At 43.0% G+C, this 15,995-nt stretch overlaps 2 non-coding genes across 2 annotated transcripts; both read right to left on the bottom strand.

Moving 5' to 3' along the window:
- Positions 1 to 595: 595 nt before the first annotated feature.
- On the bottom strand, positions 596 to 677 carry trnas-aga (transfer RNA serine (anticodon AGA)). The gene has a single exon. It is a non-coding gene; the product is annotated as a tRNA-Ser (tRNA).
- Positions 678 to 14,078: 13,401 nt separating this feature from the next.
- On the bottom strand, positions 14,079 to 14,152 carry trnai-aau (transfer RNA isoleucine (anticodon AAU)). The gene has a single exon. It is a non-coding gene; the product is annotated as a tRNA-Ile (tRNA).
- Positions 14,153 to 15,995: the final 1,843 nt, after the last annotated feature.

The raw sequence follows: 15,995 nt of genomic DNA, 5'->3' as shown, positions 1-15,995 counted from the left end.
ATAGCCAGTTGATTAAATTTGTGGAAACAGGCCCTTGAACCTAACAAGTTCACACTGCCACTTGAAGCATACCAACCAGACCCATCCCCCTGCAGCCCACACACTCATGACCACTATGGGCAATTTAACATGGCCATTCCACCCAGCCTGCACATCTTTGGACAGTAGGATGAAACTAGAATGGCTGGAGGAAACCCACACAGAGAGTCATCTGAGGCTGGAATCGAACCTGGGTCCCTGGTGCAGTGAGACTGCAGTGCTAACCACTGAGCCATCATGCCGGACGGCAGCACAGAAAATTGCGAGCTCTTAAAGCAGGTTTGGAGTGAATTCAAACTCCCAACTGCATCACTTGGAATGATAATTGTCTGTATCAGCTGTACTTTTCTAAAACTGAAGGCATTTCATGAAAAACAGCAGTTATGCAGAATAAACAGATGGAACACAGCAGAAACTCAACATGCCCAGCTGTACTGGTGGGAAGTGAAACAGAGCTGAGGCTTTGGGTACAACGAGATTCTTGCTCAGAACATGTCTTCCCTGAATGGAAACACATTTCCTGACCTGAGAAAATGTGAGCTTGTTTTGAGAGGAACGTATTTGGCAGGATTTGAACCTGCGCGGTGATACCCCAATGGATTTCTAATCCATCGCCTTAACCACTCAGCCACAACTACCGGCCCCTGACTGACTTTTAGTATTTCTTTTGAAAAGTATCTAACAGGAAAGGCGAGGATTCGATTTGTGATGCCTGTGTCACGACCCTAATATTTACTGTCACCTTGTACTTGATCAGAATGGAGTCGGCTGTTGTGGATTAAGTTGAACTAAACACGTTGATGAACGATAGAGTGGATGGAAAGGATCCATTTCCATGAGCAGAAACATTAATTATCAGGGCAATCGATCGAGGAAGAATTATGTCCTTGCATTTTAATCGCGCCTTTCACCACCACCCCAATCACAGCCAATGAAGTACATTTGGAACAGAATCATCTTTGGCAAATCTAACGTGCAAATCAGAGCAGTTGGTTTAATGAGAGGTCTAATTACAAAATGCTGGTACTGGAGACGCCGATGAGTTCACACCGAACTTTGGAGGATTGTTGCGTGCTGATTTATACTCGGGTGTGTTATCTCAGAGAAAAGAGTTGCCCATTTAAATCAGAGATAAGGTGGGTGTTCTCACATTCAGGGAGAAGCAAATCAATAGAATTCTTGAGAACAGTGGCTGCCCTGGCTCCGTTTATTCAAGGCTGAGAAGACATTTCGTCATTTTGGTTGTCAAGGGCCACATGGATGAGGCAGAACAGTGGTGTTGAGGATTACCAAATCAGCCATGACTTTATTAAAATTTGCAGCTGACCCGACTGGCTAAATGGCTCCCATTTGCTCCATTTGCTCATCTGTCATTTGGAAAATGCGAGGGAACAATGTAAAAGCAGAAATAGCAGAACATTCACCAAAGATGACCGCCGTCAAACTGAGTCAACATCGTTCGGTGAAAGGAAATCTACGTTGACAATTTTCCAAGAGTTACTTGTTAATATTAAAAGCAGAGTTCATGTAGGAAGCCTATAGATGAATTTTATTTGCATTTTCCATCCCACTCAGAAAGGGGTCATATAAAAGCTCATAGCACAAGTATGTTGGGTAATAAATGAGCATGGACTTCCTATTGTTTAATTAACAGAAGACACAGAATCAGGATGAATGTGTTTATTTTTGTATTTGAAACACCCATTCCCCACAACCCACCCACCATGCTCTTAAATACACTATTTGATGGGGACTGTTCTCTTTGAGATCTTTTAAGTTGATATAGTTCATTAAACCTGCCACATTGTACATTACCAGAACTAAATTAGCCACACACCACATCCTAGCCCAAATGTATATTTTGCCTGTTTGAAAAGTTACGGAGACACTTTTTTTTCTCTGAAAGTTATCACCTTCATAAGAAAAAGGGATTTATACTGAATGAAAAATCGTAAGCAATTCTTTACTTGGCACAGATTTATTAACAGACATCAACATTACAGATGTGTAGTTCCTGACTCCACCCTGTGACTGGAAGTGTCTTGTTATCAGTTCTCCAGTCACCAAAGAATGTATGCAAAATATTTGATAAAAATGAACAACTACAGTCAAGGCCACTAAAACATTTGTCATCTGTGTGGCTGCCAAGATGTCTCAGAAAGTGGAATGATTGATTAAATCCTTTCCCAAGAGACAGCAGCATGGTGATTCAGTGGTTAACATTGCAGCCTCACAGCGCCAGGGACCTGGGTTCCATTCAAGCCTTGGGCGACTGTCTGCGTGGCGTTTGTACATTCGCCCTGTGTCTGCATGGGTTTTCTCCGGGTGCTTCCGTTTCTGCCCACAGTCCAAAGATGTACAGGCTCGTTGCATTGGCCATGCTAAATTGCCCATAGTGTTCAGGGGTGTGTGGTTTATGGGGGATGGGACTGGGTGGGATACTCCAAGGGGCAGTGTGGACTTGTTGGGCCAAAGGGCCTATTTCTACACTGTAGGGAATGTAATGTTTCAGAACAAATGCATGATTTCTCTCTCGTGTGAATTCGCTGGTGTGAGAGCAGACAGAAAGACTGACTAGATCTCTTCCAATGCTTGGAGCATTTGATTCACCTCTCCTAAGTACGATGTTGCTAGTGAGTAGCAGGTAGGATGTTTTGAACCCTTTCCACACTTAAAGCAATTATAGAGTACGAGAGATATTCAGCACAGAAACAGAGTCTTTGGTTTAACTCAACCATGACGACAAGGTTTCCAAAATTAATCTCGTCCTGTTTGCCAACATTTGGCCCATAAACCCTTCCTGTACATGTATCCATGCTGATGCCTTTTATATGTTGTATTTATACCAGCCTACACCGTTTCCTGTGTCAGTTCATTCCAGACGCGCACCATCCTGCGTAACAAAACATTACACGCTATGTCCCTTTAAAGTCTTTACCCTCAACCTGAAACCTCTAACCTCACGTTTGGAATCCCCTACCCTGGGAAAAAGACCCGATCACTAAACTTCAAGATTTTATTAAATTCTATTAGGTCACTCCTCAGCATCCATCCCTCCAGTATAAATAGCTTGAGTTTATTCAGCGTCTCCCTCCAGCTCAAGCGCTCCAAACCTGGCAGCATCTTTGTAAACCTTTTCTAAAACTTTTAATCTTTCCTTGAGCAGGGAGAAGATAATTGACTGCAGTTTGCGAGGTTTTGTCTGTGTCTATTAACGTGGTTAATGGGTGCAGAGAGGATGCTCTTTACCTCTCCAGTTTAAATTGTGAAAATATCAGTTTTAAAACAGTGTGAGAGGAGATTGTCTCTTTCTGTGCATTTTCACTGGAAATGTTCAGCTGTGATCTGACCACCTTTAGAAAAGTGGTGTGTGACTTAAGTTCTCACTGAGTAACATTGAGATAGAAAAAAAGCGCAAAGTTTCTGTGTTCGGGTGTTTAAGTTCATGAACATATGGATGGGAGCTGAATCAGGTTGTGTTGCACAATGGATTAGTTGATTAATGTGCCTTTCTAATAATCAAGATTTTTTTTGAGTCCCACTGTTGCCTATGGCTTACATTGAGGATACATTGTCTACACCTCTTGCAAATAGTGCCAGTTGCTTGATTCCTGAAGCCCGAAGTGGCTCACTTCTTGTTGTTAGACTCAACGCATGATTATTTCTCTGCTCCCACTCCAGCTGCCTGAGGCTAACCCAACTGGCAGTTTTGTTTGTTGCTGTTTTGTGAACGGTAACAATTAACAATTGTCGGCTAATCAGAGAGAAAAAAAAAGATAAATATGCCAATTGACACGTAAAGCTGATAACTTCTCCTGATATTATATTATTGGAATGCATAACTAGCCTCGTTCCAATTAACGATCTGTGGACCTAAAAGGTTATCTCTCTTTCTCTCCAGAGATGCTGCCAGGCCTGCTAGTTTCTCGGTCAATTCCTGTTTCTCTTTCAGACTTTCAATATCTGCAGTTCTTTGACTTCTGTTAACTTGAATAATTTCTGGGACAAACCAGCCCATCTACCAGCTCCAGAGCCTCTTTTCTGCTCCAGAAAATCAGTCATCACAATAAACAAGCAGAATAGAACTTCCATTCCCTGACCAAAAAACGGAGCTCAGCCTATGGTGGTGAAAGCACCATATCCTAACCATGAGACCACCAGAAAGGGTAATTTAGACCCTTATATCTTTTCTCACCGACACTGCTTCTGACTTTTGATTTTGTACCATTTTGGCTGCACATCAGTTTCTTCCCTTCACCAAAATTCCATTTGCCTTTTTAATTACCTGCTGCACCTGCAATCCTACTTTTAGCGATTCATGCACAAGGACACCCAAGTCCCTCTGCACAACAGAGTGCTGCTATATTTTACCATTTAAAACATAGTCCATTTTGCGTTATTCCTACTACAATAGATGACCTCACAGTTATCAAAATTGTACTCCATCTGCCAGACCTTTCCCCACTAACTTAGACTATCAATATCCCTCTGCAGACTTTTAGTTTCTTCTGCACACTTTGCTCTATACTCATCTTAGTGTCATCTGCAAATTTTGACACACCACACTTAGTCTCCAACTCCAAATCATCTGTGCAAATTGTAAGCAATTCTGGTCCCAGCACTGATCCCTGAGGGATACCACTAGCCACTGATCGCCAATGAGAAAAAACACCCATTTGCCTCTACTCTTTGTTTTTTAACTAGTCAACCAACCCTCTATCCATGCCAATATTTTACCTGCCATACCGTGCAACTTTATCTGTTATAGCAGCCTTTGGTGTGGCACCTTGTCAAATGCCTTCTGGAAATCCAGATACACCACATCCACAGGTTCCCCATTGTCCACATTGCAAGTAATATCCGCAAAGAATTCCACCAAGTTATTTAAACATGACCCATTCTCATGAACACATGCTGGGTGTTCTGAATGGAACAATTGATGTCCAGATATCTTGTTGTTTATTCCTTAATGATGGATTCAAGCATTTTCCCCACCAAAGTTAAGCTAACTAACCTAAAGCTACCTGCCTTTTGTCGACTTCCTTCTTTAAACAGTGACGTCGAATTGATTGTTTTTCAATCTGCGGGAACCACCCCAGAGTCCGGTAAATTTTGGTAAATAATTACTAGAGCATTTGCTATGTCCCTCATCACCTCTTTTCGTATCCTGGGATGCATTTCATCAGGGCCAAGAGACATGTCTACCGTTAGCCCCATTACATTGCCCAACACTGCCTCCTTGGTGATCATGATAATCTCTGTCAGAATCAGTGAGAGTTTCGCATCAGAGGTGAATTAAAGGGGAAGAAGCACTGAAATCCATTGCTTTGATCAGCTCAGAAACAGTATGATAAAAATGCTCTTTGTTGAAACGTACAGGTGTTATTGGTGATGTAAAGGATTGGATGCAGAAAGGTTAGTTCCCTTCTGGGGCCGTTTGGGGAAGGGAGTGTCTAATATCAGAATGGAAGTCGCACATTTAAGGCAGGGTCGAGGTAAAATTTATCCTCTCAGATGGTTGTGAATCAGTGGATTCCTTTCCAGAAGACGGTTGTCGAAGCTCGGCCAATAAGTATAAATAAGGTTGAGATGAAAATATTTTTAGCAACAAGGGTATCAGAGGTTACGGAGAAATCCATGAAAAGGCAGTTCAGGATTGTCAGACAGGATTATCCGCTCATTTAATAGCGGAGCAGACTTGATGGGCTGAGTTGGCTCTTTCTACTCTAAAATGCATGATGTTGGTGTAAGGCTGCAAAACTGACTGGAGTAAAATTCGCCAACTTAAAAATGTGTGGATCCCATCAGGGCACTGAACCAAGGTGAGATGTGCAAAGAGCAGCAAACAAACAAAATTGTGGTTGGTTGTTCCGGCGTGATCCGTATACCAGAGTAAACAGGAAAAACCATTCTTCAGCTCCCACACTAAGCCTGGCTCCATTCGGCCCACAGTCAACTCTCACAAACCACCGTTGCCCTTCACATTCCCTGACTTCCCATCTGTACTTGTCTTAAACAAATTGCACATCAGGCTACTGCAGGGGACATTGCTGATGTAGAACTGGGAAATAGATTGAACCGATACCGCCTGGTGTACGATATAATTCTGCTTCGAAACATCGATCAATATAACATAGCTATTATTGCAAATTTTAACCAGGAACACGCCATGGCAGTGAAGGCAGTGAATCCTAATCAGCAGACTATAAGCGAAGACTTCTATCTGTATCACCTTGGTCACTACCTGATTTAGCATTGCATCTCTCATACTTCTGCACATGATCCTCTCGGCTCCATTTCAGTTTTGTTGCATTGTCTTGGTTTATACTGCACAGGCTATACTGTCATCTATTTCATAGCAGCTTCTAATGCATGAAACCCTACCTTACAGGGCACTGCCTTCGCTCTGTAGCGCAGTATTTAAAACAATGGTCTTGTAAAGCACCAGTCATGAGGTTACTTCTAATTGGAGGAGATGAGAATGTTTGTACAACTGCGGCATCCAATATCTAAAAGAGGACTTTCAATACTGTCTGAAATTATGCCAATGTCATTTCCCCCAGAGGCCAGCAGTGAGGTGAGGTGAGGTATTATAAACTGTCGGTTGACAAGGGAACAATGGGGGAGCAACACGGAGAGGGGAGCGGCCACATACTTTATTTCTTTGCTGTAATCAGATTCTGGTTTTGAAGTGTGAAATGGGACAATATAACCCAAATGGGTGAAATCCTACATTCTGGGGGTTGGTCTCTGCTGAGGCCTTTGTCCGCTTCTGGGTAATGTGTCTGTTTATTACCTTCTGAGGGTGAAAATGTGGTCCACTTCCCCAAGGGAATGGGAATATCTCAAATGGCCCGCACACAAAGCCAAGGCTGGAAACTGGGATGTTGAGCCTCTTTCTGTGCTGTAAAACACGATGGTTCAATCATTTTTGAGGAGAAGCAAATGCCACAGAAAGAAAAAAAGCCAGAAGTTGTGTCATTAAGAAACGATGCACTTACATCCGCCAACATCCCTGGTGGTCTCGTGGTTAGGATTCGGTGCTGTCACCGCTGTGGCCCGGGATCGACTCGCAGTCAGGGAATCAAGTATTATTTTTCCTGATGGTGACAACAGCAAAGGCAGTGCAGCTCTGTCCGCAATCCTTTTCCTGTCAGTTACTGTCCCTGAGAACATCAGGGTACATATTCAGGTGGCTTAAAGAGGGGAAGGGTGCCTTAGCCATCACTGCTCAGTCAGGCTATTCACCTTTGTGTTGTGTTGTCAGCAGGAACATGAGCAGTAAGGGTAACATTGACAACATAAACAACCAACAAAGATAATCACAGTCGCTACATCAATTCAGTCATCTCCCCTTTGCGATACGGTGAGTTTCACTGCCATTTGATGTCAGGAAGTTACAATTCACCCTATCGATTTTACTCAGCCATTCAATGAGATCACTACTGATCTGATAAATGTCAACTTGGCTTGCCTGCTTTCCCTCCGTAACCTGAGGTAAACTCGAGCCTAATCACAACACCATATATTACCGATATTTTTCGGAAGTTCGGATGACTTCAGTGACCTGTGCATGTTTGCATGAAATTGAATAATATGAAATGAGCAAAAAAAAAAAGCCCTTCCCACAATTCAACCCAGTGCAGGGTCAGACATATGACAAAAGTAAGAGAGCAAAAACGTTACCTCTATTTCTCCCAGCACAGACTTCTCTCTTGACGAGTTGAATATTTGCAGCATTTTTCATTATAATTGTGACATTTTCACGGACAGCTCCTCCCTCAATCCACAAATAACTGTGCTTCCAAAAACTATTTTTCCTCACATTAAAATTGCTGAGTATCTTTGCATACAGCCAGATGCCCAAATAATCCCTGCTCCATGTCAATAAAAGCTGTTCCAGGTGAGTTTGGAGCTCACAGACTCGGCATTTCACGCATCTCTACACCATCACAGAAGGACCACGCACTCACTGTTTGCGTCACTTCTGTCTGTATCACCCTGATCATTACCTTATTCAACATTTGCTCTCATCATTCTACACATGATCCCCGCGGCTCGATCTCGATTTTGTCACATTGTCGTGGCTCATATTGCGCGGACTATCCCGTCATCCATTATCACAAGGTATAGAACATAGAACATAGAAAAAGTACAGCACACTGCAGGCCCTTCGGCCCACGATGTTGTGCCGTGGAATAATCCTAATTTGCAGTATGTCTGCACGCTCACTGCCATCCCCATTTTCTTTTATATCTTCGCGGCTGGTCACTGAGTTTCTCTGGTTCTGTGCCCAGGAACTGAGATTACATGGTCGTATACAGCAATGGTTACTTCCTTGTGTGAAGGAGTTGATGGAGTATCAGACGTTAAACTAGATACCTTTTGAAAGGTACATGTCTACAATAGCTGGCACTATACACTGAGTCTTTGCTATTTCGTAGAAATCTATCAGTCTCAGTCTTCAATATAATCATTGATGGAATCTCCACAGTCTCTGGTAGCATCGTAATTACAGATCCAGACCTGTGTGAATCGCTACATTACAGTGCACTGGTTGGAAAGAATTCCTGTTGTTGATCTGGTGCTGTTCCTAACATATCCTCTGCCACTGTAGTTATTGCTCTTTGCATGCAAGCTAATCCATGTGGTGCCGTGATTGTATTGTGGTTCGTACTCTGCGTTGTGGCCACAGCAACCTCGGCTCAAATCCGAGTCACAGCAATGGGTGCTTGCTGCATTTTTCAAATATATTGTGCCATGGGCTACAGAAATGCGGGAAGTATCAAACATTTTCATGTGAAAATATTCTTTAAGGTGGTGACAATCATCTCTCAACCTCGGCTCTCTCACATATCTGCATTCGATGTGTCTGAATTCAAAACTACCTCTTGGAGAATTCTCTCTCTCCCACAATCACTAACTCTCCTTTCCATTCCTCCTTCACTTCACTCAGGCTTAGCACAATCGGACCCTCATTTTCACAGTGACATCGTTCAGTCTGCCCTATTTTGGTCAACAATGCTGGTTGCACATTCCCCAGTTTCACCACTGGAACCTTCAAGCCAGTTGATCCATTTAGATCCTGCGGTTGTGAAATCAAATGACATATCACAGCTTTTACTGACATGGACCAGCGCTGATTTGAGCGTTAGACGCAGGAAAAGTGAACAGGGCAATATTGGTCAAAAGAGACTTTGTTGGAAAAGATTATTTTCTGCGGATTTCTGTGTCATTTATGTAATTTGTTAATTCAGGTACAGCTAGAATGTTGTGTGCAGCCTTGTAATTCACCTAGCATGAGGGATTTGATAGCACTGGAAACGATGCAGAAGAGATTGACTGGGATACAGTGTGGGCTGAAGAGCTTCCGTTGTGAAGAGAGATTGGACAGACTGGGGTTGTTTTACTGGGAGCAGAGATGATTTACAGGAAACATGCTTGAGATGTGCAAAATAAGAAGACATCTGGGTAAGGTGGACTGAAAGAAATGTATTCTCTTGATGGAGGGATTGATCACAAGGGGTAATAAATATAAAGTAAGATGGAGGAAGGTTTGCGTAGATGGGCGTAAAAACGGAGATGCTGCCAGTCCTGCTGAGCTTTTCCAGCAACTTTGCTTTTCTTCGAGGATCAATATAGCTTCAAAGGTGGGGAGGGCCTCTGCCTGAATGAGTAGGGCTTCTATGATTCTACGCGTTTTTTACTCATTTAGGATTGTGAAATTATCTGCACCAAAATGTGCGGCTTCCTAATATCTGCTCAGAAGAGAGGTGGGTCTCAAAACGACTCCATGGAACATCATTGCGAACTGTCCTTGAGTCTGGGAAACAATTCTTCACAGACAATTTTACACCCCCGCTGTCACAGTGCTTTTCATTCTATGACATGACCCACACTACACCAACTGTCATCGTCATTTTTACATTAAAGAATGCACAGCTATTTACATATATCTCTCAAAGAAGTGTGAAAATAGTGTCAGTGCACCAAACTAATCGGATACAATATTGCATCAAGAAGCAAGTGGTTATTATTGCCGGGTGTTTTTGCATTGGGTAGTCTGTTTTCAGGCTTGGTGTGAGGTCCCATGATATCTGTGCTAGGAATATGGATGTTGAAGCAGGAATTTGCCAATCCGTCCTTGCAGTCTGCTCCATTATTCAATATGATTATGGAGATTGCCCAACTCAGTCCCCTGTTTCAATGTTCATTCCAAATCCGTTTGTCCCTTGAGGCCGAAGAACAATAACTAACTGCTTCTTGTAAAAGTAATCAACGTTTTAGCTTCAACTGCTTTCTGCAGCATATAGTCCTTCAGGCTTGTTGCCTTTTGGGCGGTGATTTTCCCCTTACCTCAGTCCTAAGTCGTTTACAGCTTATCGTAAAGTGTGATCTCAGGTTATGGACTCTCCAGTCATCGGAAACATGCATCCTCTGTTTACCTTGCCTAGTCCTGTTGGTATTTTATAGGCTGATATAAACTGCCCCTCATTGGCCTACAGGTACGATTAATGATTTGTGAGTCAATGTCAGAGGCATGGTTAAGAAGTTTGCAGGAGACACAAGATTTGTTAACTTCATCGAGTATGAAGAGGGACAATGTCAAGTGTAGAAAGATGTCGATCGACTGGTCAGGTGAGCAGAAAAATGACGAATGGAATTCAACCCGGGAAAGAATGATGTATTTGACGAAGTCCAACAAGGTAATGGAATGCACAAACAGAGAGCGAATACCGAGAGTTGTATGGAAAGTTTTGAACATGGATGTAAACTATCGGAGTCAGAAAGATTTAGGGGACAAGGACAAACACTTCTTTTTCAGCTAGAAGGTGACAGTTATATGGAAATCACTGCCTGAAATATTGAACAGGCAGAAACACTGAATTCATTTAAAACTTGCATGGATTTTGCACTCATGTTCATCAACTGCGTGTCTACAGCTGTAATTCTGGAAAGTGGGCTTCAGTAAGTGCCTGCTTCTCCTTCAGCTCAAAGACACTGGACAGTTACGTCCTTCCAGTCCGTATGTTTTACAACAATTTCGGATATAATTACGTGGGCTCCATTCCACCCTCAGGTGACTGTCCGTGTGGAGATTGTATGTTCTCCCCGTGTCTGCGTAGGTTTCTTCAGGGTGGTCCGGTTTCCTCCCTCAGTCCAAAGATGTGTGGGCTAGGTAGATTGGCCATACTAAATCACCTGCAGTGCGCAGGGATGTGTGGATGAAGTGGGATGAGCTGGGGGGTCTGTGTGGGTGGGATGCTGTGTGGCTCAGTGTGTTCTAAGTTGGGCCGAAGGGCCTGCTTCCACACTGATTGGATTCGACTGTACATGACAGAGAGAAGGCACCTTTACATAACTGACCATTTTATTATATCAGTGAGATGATGGCTCCCTCAACAGCTTTGTCGGCCTGTCATTGTGCACCTCCTAACCACGTAATGTTGCTGTTGTGTGGAATGAATGTGGATATTTGTCTCCTTCAGCGAGCTTTTATTACACGGTGAGAATTCCTTGTCTAGTGGGAGCACCCTGGGCCTATTAACAGGAGTCGCTGATTTGAAATGGCTCTGTGCTGTTCATATTTCCTCTAAAGATCCTTTATGCCAGAAACTCTTGTATGCTGATCTGACAGTTTAATTTGTTTCCTTGACAGTGATTTCCCACAAACTAACAGTAAACCCTTCAATCTAAATACAGTCTCTCAAACTGTTTCTGTTCCTCATGGGTCCTGTGACGCTGTCGGGATGTGCAGACAGGCGCAGCTTCCCAATCAAATTCTCTGAACCAAATGCAAAGCACTGCCTACCAGCGGACGTAACTGGGTAAATCCATTCAGCAATGGGCATTAGCCGGATGAAGAGAGATTGGACGCAAACAGCACAGGCTCATGGGAGCACGGAGAGAGTAAGGGAAAAGGCTGTTATTGACGCTGTTTGGTGTCTTTTCTCCCCAAGCAATGCGGAATTGATTTACTTTAGGAAGAGCTATAACAGGTTTGAGATTCAGACCATTATAGTGACGATGCTGCAAATTGTGGGCACACCCCTGCCGCTTGCCTTCATTTTGACAAACACCCTGATCAGATTTTCGAAAAAGACTGCACTCAATGATATCGGTCAGTTCCAGAAAATTCCGTTTTTGTTCATGAAGTTGTTGGAAAAGCTCAGCATGTCTAGCAGCATCTGTGAAAAAAGGCATCAGAGTTCACGTTTCAAGGCCAGTGATGCTTCTGCAGAACTTGATACAAGACTTATTAAGTCCAGGAGAGGTTTCTTTATTAGCTTCAATACAGACAATTGAGTCAGGACCAGGGCAGTTGGCACAATTGGCAGTCGTGGGAAAAGTGGTTATAGACATCCAGCAAGATAATTTTGAATAGTTTTGTTCGATATGAAACAATAACTTTGCTTCTCGAACAGATTATGCCAGGTTAGCTTAGTTTGTACTCAAATTCTTTTCCTGTTATTTTTATAAGTTCTTGAGGAGCAGTGAGCTCTGATCGGTTTGCTGCACTGGGCAAAGTTGAGATCATGGGTCCGGTTAGTCATTGCTTACACTGTTGCTTTTGAATGTCACATTGTGCAGTGGAGGTTGACTGTTGTGCAGCTGCACATTGACAAGTTGTGTGAAAATGCAGCATCTCAGCTGCGGGGTCAATCAGAACAAACAAAACTGCTCTGATCGCAGACTCTGATGCAGCAGTGAAAACACCCAGAAACATATCTCAATTGCATGCCGATGGTGAAGGGAAAAAGCAGAGATTGCATCACACGCCACCGAACAGGATGCAAAGCACGGAACTAGCAATATGGGTCTGACGTACATATTTAATATTGTGATTGAGCTCGTCACATGACGTTATAAGCAGCACGCAATAACCAGCGGAGCTAACTGACCAAAACAACGACACGGCCTCGTGAGTAACCTCATCTGTTTACCCATAATGGTCACAGCATTGGCAGCCTCCACATTTCTGACTTTAACAGTGATCAGTGCATCGTCAATGGTAGAATCGCACAATTTCAAGAGAACTGTTTGACCTGCAATCCCAATTGCCGACGAAGACTCGAATCAAGCAATTTCAGGCACAAAGCCAACAACCTGTTTTATGCATGTTGTTTGATCGTTGTGCTGAGAAACACCTCAGATTCAACTGACACGTGTTTTGTTTTTCTTCAAGTTCGCTCACAGATCCTTTGACTCGTGTTGAAACTCTGCTGAGGGACTTGTCATGAAACTCATGCCAAATAGATTTCAACTGAAGTTGGTGAGCTAGTTTGTTTCATCTTTCAAACGATAAAATGTCTTCGTCAGTTAAACCAATAGAGCTGTGATGCTGTCAATCATGGGCAAAAAGAGACGTTGCTGGAAAATCACATCAGTTCTGGCAGTATGTGTTGAGAATAATCAAATTGGAGTTAACGATTCAAGTTCAATGACACTTCCGCAGAACGTGATGGGAGCCTTGTTAACTCCAGAAGAGGTTTATTTGTTACCTTCAATACAGATGCTTGTGGCCTCACCAGGGAAGTTAGTTCCACTGGCAGTCGTGGGAAGTGTAATAACAGACATTCAAAAAATAATGTTCAATAGTTTCTTTCAATTCGAAACACTAACTGTGCTTCACTTCCAGATGATGTCAGATCTTCTTAGTTTCTACAGCATTTACTTCCGGCTATTTGCAAAACTTGGTGAGGAGCAGTGAACCCGGATCAATTTGCTGCACTGGTCAAAGTTGTGATGATGGGTCCGGTTAGTTATTGCTTACACTGTCGCTTTTGAATGTGACATTGTGCAGTGGAGGTTTACTGTTGTGTGGCTGCACGTTGGCAGATTGTGTGAAAATGCAGCATCTCGGCTGCGGGGTGAATCAGAACAAATGAAACATCTTCTGATTGCAATCTGCGCCTCAGCAAATACCCAGTGACATACATCACTTGCGAGCCAATGGCGAAGGGCAAAAGCAGAGACTGCACCACAAGCCTCCGACAAGAACACAAAAGCTGCAGGAAGCCCTGGGGACTCCATGCACTTGGTCAGTATGGGGATCGAACCCACGACCTTGATGTTATTAGCACCATGCTCTACCCAGCTGAGCTAACTGACCACCAAGCTGCTCTACACCCTCGAGTGCCCTCAGCTCTTTTTCCATGATGATCGCAACGTTGGCCGTCTCCACATTTCTGACTTTACCATTGATCAGTTCATTGTGAATGGTCAAATCGCATGAAGGAATGAACCCACGACTTTGGCGCTCTTAAAACCATACTCGAAACTGCTGAGCTTACTGACAACCACAATGTACCACTGTCTTGCATAACGTCATCTCTTCACTGTTTTGTGGCTGCGCGTTGGCAAATTGTGTGAATTGGCATCAGCAGCCTGCAAATTTCTGTCTTTAACTTTGTTCATGCGATAGGCAGATATAAAATGTTCTGTTTCATTTGTTTTCCACGACAAATAGTCAATGGTATTATCGCCATATTTGAGATAACCATTAGACCTGCAATTTAAATTACCTACAAAGACCCAGAACATGCAAAGCTATGAGCCCAACTCACAGTCGTTGTGCTGAGAATCATCTCAAATTCTAGGGATGCACGCTTTGTTTCTTCAAGCTCCTAGACATTTTGTCTCATACTGATACACTGCTGAGTTACTTGCTGCAAAGCTTATGCCAAATAGATTTGAATTAAGACTTGTGAGCCGGATTCCTTCCACGTTTCAACGGGAATGTTTCTTTGTCTTCAGCAGTATCTCAGATCCAAGTTTTTCATTTTGAACAAAGGCTCATGTAGCTTACGCAACGTTTGGTTGATGGCACTTATTAGCATGTTATCACACCTTCACGGAGCAATGGTCAATCGAGCTGAAAAATTATTGCTTCAGATTGCATATAACGTCCTATTACTGGAACACCGAGTTATTGACGGAAATGTTCCTGCCGGCATCAAAGAGGAGAAAAATATTGATACATGCATTGTTAATTCCCGGACAGGTTTATTTGTTATCTTCAAGGTAGATGTTTGTGGAGAGCCCAGGGAAATTAGTTCTACTCTTGCTCGTGTGAAAGCCTGTGATAGCCATCTGGCAAAATAGTTTTTAACAAGACACTGCTGAAGCCTCTTATCAAATACTGTTTAGAGTTCTGTTCGCCTTGATAGAGGATGGATTTTTGTTTCACTGGATAAGGTACAGAAAGTGCCACGATGCGTTGCATGGAAGGTGTTAGGTGTAGAGAAAGGTTTCATAGGCTGTGACTTTTTCCACTCGAGCATGGGAAATTGAGAGATGACTTGAAAGCAATTTATAAATAACGAGAGCTGTGGACGGTGTTAATTGTGTTTATTTTCTTGAGATGGGAGATTTCAAGACTACGGAACACATTTCTAAAGAAGGAGGAGAGGTATTTTAAAAGGACATGAGACAGCAAATATTTAACACAGAGTGGCTCGCGTTTTGAATGAATTTCTTCTGTGGCATTGTGACTTCCGCGGTTGGATAAAGATCACTGTACCTGTGCCCACTAGCAGAAAAGGAACTGCTGTTGAATGGAAACATCTCTTCATGAACTCACTGTCACTCTGCTCCAAAGGGAGGAGCTGGGAAATCCTGATGAATTGAGAAATAAAATTTAGTGCCTACAGATTAAGTAATTAAAGATCAGTATAATATTATTTACACCGCACCATCAATAACTAAATGAAGCAGCTGCCCAGGGGAGGAGACTGTGTGTTTAAACCCCATGATGAATAGGTTGTGTTTGACTTCTCACACGAGGGGAGGTGAGCATTTACCCAAACAATTGGCACACCACAGTCCTGAAACACTGTTCCCATGGAAAAAAAAACTGGAGACCAATTGGAAACAAGTTTTGTGATCCATGCACACCATCGCCAAAAGCCACCACCCAACATACATTCTTGGAAAGCTAGCCTAACCATGAGCAG

Source organism: Stegostoma tigrinum, unplaced genomic scaffold (genome assembly GCF_030684315.1).
Source record: "Stegostoma tigrinum isolate sSteTig4 unplaced genomic scaffold, sSteTig4.hap1 scaffold_92, whole genome shotgun sequence".
Lineage (NCBI taxonomy): Eukaryota > Metazoa > Chordata > Chondrichthyes > Orectolobiformes > Stegostomatidae > Stegostoma > Stegostoma tigrinum.
This window is presented reverse-complemented; position numbering and strand designations above follow the sequence as displayed.